This window comes from Garra rufa, chromosome 8, assembly GCF_049309525.1.
Source record: "Garra rufa chromosome 8, GarRuf1.0, whole genome shotgun sequence".
NCBI classification, from domain to species: Eukaryota; Metazoa; Chordata; class Actinopteri; order Cypriniformes; family Cyprinidae; genus Garra; species Garra rufa.
The window spans coordinates 2,665,706-2,668,867 of NC_133368.1; the positions used below are offsets into that span (position 1 = coordinate 2,665,706).

A 3,162-nucleotide genomic window follows, 5' to 3' on the forward strand; every position below is an offset into this window, starting at 1 on the left:
CAATAGTTGATAGCGCCGATTGTTTTTTTGGCATATCTCGGACCCTAGGCTGACCAGAGAGACGCGTTTTTTTCACAGACAATTTATGGGGCAGGCAGCGAGAGGATCGTGAATAAAGGTCAGCTGAATTTGACACTTTATGTTTTAGGCTAGAAATCGCTGATACAACCTTTAATGAACCGTTATGTTTTTATTACCTTAGAATTATCAGTTTATATCTACATACACCGCGGGTCCCCTCACATGGAAGTCGCCGTATTGTTTCTACAGTAGCCCTAAACGGACAAACTGCTCTACAGATCGCGTTTCATCACTGTTGTTCTAGCGGAAAAACACTGACACAATGATGAACATGTAACTGTAATATTCACAATGACACCTTTTTATTGAATTATTAAGTAAATATAATTCCTTAATTTACATTTTAAAAGAAACCTAATTACTCTTTGCTGTCTAAAACGAGGACATCTTAATCCCGTGTGGGCCACCGTAGCTTCTGTAAAGGGAGGGGTGGGCGGTGGACGGGAGCCATTGGTTGGAATTCACAATCTCACCGCTAGATGCCGCAAAAATCTACACACTGCACCTTTAAAAATAATTTTACATACTTTAAATATGTATATGTATGTATTTATTTATAATATAGGTATAATTACCTAAATGTACATCTCAGATGATAAAAATTAAATGAATAAAATTGTTATAAATATAACTTTGACTATTTTACACCTCACGTGTGCAGCCCGCGAAAGAACCAGAGGCTATATAAGCCGCGATCAGTTCACGTGACGTCACGCGCAGAGCCGGACTCCCTTTGGTTGAGTGGACATCGCTCGACGGAAGAGCTTTCCTCAGGTAAAGTATTTTTGTGTACGTAAGTGTAAAATCAACGGACTGTTATTTGAATGTACAATATCTAAAACTACTGTTCACATAAACAAGTCTTTCCGTCTTTATTTTTATGGCCCGCTCTCCAGCACCGTTGATTACCGTTAATGCCGTTATCTGTTTGACGTCATTGGCGCAGATCTGCTAGAATGGAGAAAACCTCACATTCATGTCGGTCAAGGTAACGTTAGTTAAAAAATATATTAATTTTACAATTATCAACAGTAACATTTTCACATTTAAGTTGTGTTGTCTCACAGATTTGAGAGAGCGCACGACACTGATGCACACACTGAACGCGCACGCGCTCTCGCTCTCTCTCTCTCTCGATGCGTGTGAGATAGAGCGAGCAAGAGACGGAAAGACTCACAAACCAGTGTACAGAGATAATAATAATAATTCTTGTTTTTTTTAATAACAAAGAATTACAATTAAAGTCAACCTTTAGACCTGCATATACAAGGAAGAAAAAAGTCATATACAAGTAAAATAATTAATTTTAATAATGAAAATATTTTATATTTTTCGTTCTGTTTTATCAGATTGTCATCCGATTGTTGTAAGTGATCAATCTAGTCATTCTGCATCTTGGATTTGCCATGTTCAACACACTGATGAGTAAATAATCACCTATTAAAAATCAATACATTTTAATTTGTACAGATATATACATTGTCTGACTCATTTCTTTGTTTTTGTGTCAGTAGCAGCTGAACCCCAAAGGCTCCAGTGCATTGAGCATCTTTGGCTTTGTAGGTATGTGGTGAAAGCGCTGGCGGGAATCGACTCTTGAGGAAGATTGGATCTGTGCTTTTTTGGATCTTAACTTTTAAACGACAGTCATCACTGGTTTCAAAGTAAGTGTTTAATATATATATTTTAAATGTGTTTAAAGAAGGCTTTTAAAAAGAAAGTGGTCGTTTCTAGTCTTCTTATGGAATAATTGTAAGACTTGCCATGGTATACTGTAAACACAGTTATATTCGGTGCAAGGAGGAATACTGCTATGAAATTGTATGCTTTTTTAAAGGGGAAATATGAATTAAACTTACATGGCAGCGGTTGTACATATATTAATGTTATAACGAATGCAGTTAAACACCATACAGTCACCCGAAGGCCGTGTTGTAAGTGTATGAGTGTCACGTATAACAAAAGGGGTCTTGTGTACGTTCAGTAAAGCGATAGCCAGATCATGGCTTTTTTACCCAACTTTGAGATCAACAACGGGACAGAGGACGCCAGGGACGCCGTAGTCGTGGCCGAGTGGTTAAGGCGATGGACTAGAAATCCATTGGGGTCTCCCCGCGCAGGTTCGAATCCTGCCGACCACGCTGTACGCCATGCTGAGGAGGAGCTGCAGTAGCTTTTCTTTCCCGTCCCTCGCAGGAATTTCCTCTCTTCAACAGGAAAAAAAATACGCCGCTGGCCCATTTTGCATTTAGAGAGCCAGGAAAGCCAGCACCACCAGGAGTGAGCCAGTGGCGTGCCGTGATCGTATAGTGGTTAGTACTCTGCGTTGTGGCCGCAGCAACCCTGGTTCAAATCAGGGTCATGGCAGGCTTTTCGTGCACTGAGCTCCTTTCTGCCCCCTCCATTTTTCGTCCCGGGGTCCGTTCTTCGTACCTCGCTTACTACATCCAGGATCAAATGACACATCCAAGATCAAATCATCGCGCTAACTATGAGCTCGCTATTCCGGTTCTCCGAACGCACCTGTTGTTGATGATCAGTATAGCTGGATGAAGTTATTTGAGATCACTGGGTGGCTTAAAAGGGGCTACGTATCGATAGTAGAAACATTGATGGGCAACTCTTTGATTGGTCGGCGAACATGACGAAGGAGCTCGCTCAGTATTTTTCTGCAGCAGAGCAAGAACTCTTGATTGAGGGATTTCAGGAGTTTCAGAGTTTAATTAAAACGCAAGGGAAAACTGCAAAGGCTGGAAAAGCAAGGAGAGAGGGCTGGCAAAAAGTAGTGAACAAATTAAATACGTTAATGCTGCCCATGTTACATGTTTTTTCCTTGATATGTTATTTTATTTATTTTTTTATTTTTTTATACACTACCGTTCAAAAGTTTGGGGTCAGTAAGACTTGCAATAGTCTTTAAAGAAGTCTCTTATGCTCATCAAGACTGCATTTATTTAATTAAAAATACAGAAAAAACAGTAATATTGCAAATTGTTTTTACAAAATAAAATAATGTTTTTGTTTTTTTAATATATTTTAACATACTTTGAAATAGAATTTATTCCTGTGATGAAAAGCTGA

The 3,162-nt window shown here is 39.2% G+C and overlaps 1 non-coding gene across 1 annotated transcript; it reads left to right on the forward strand.

The window, feature by feature from the left end:
* The first annotated feature begins 2,140 nt into the window (after positions 1-2,140).
* Positions 2,141-2,222, forward strand: trnas-aga (transfer RNA serine (anticodon AGA)). Its single transcript has one exon. It is a non-coding gene; the product is annotated as a tRNA-Ser (tRNA).
* The last annotated feature ends 940 nt before the right edge of the window (positions 2,223-3,162 follow it).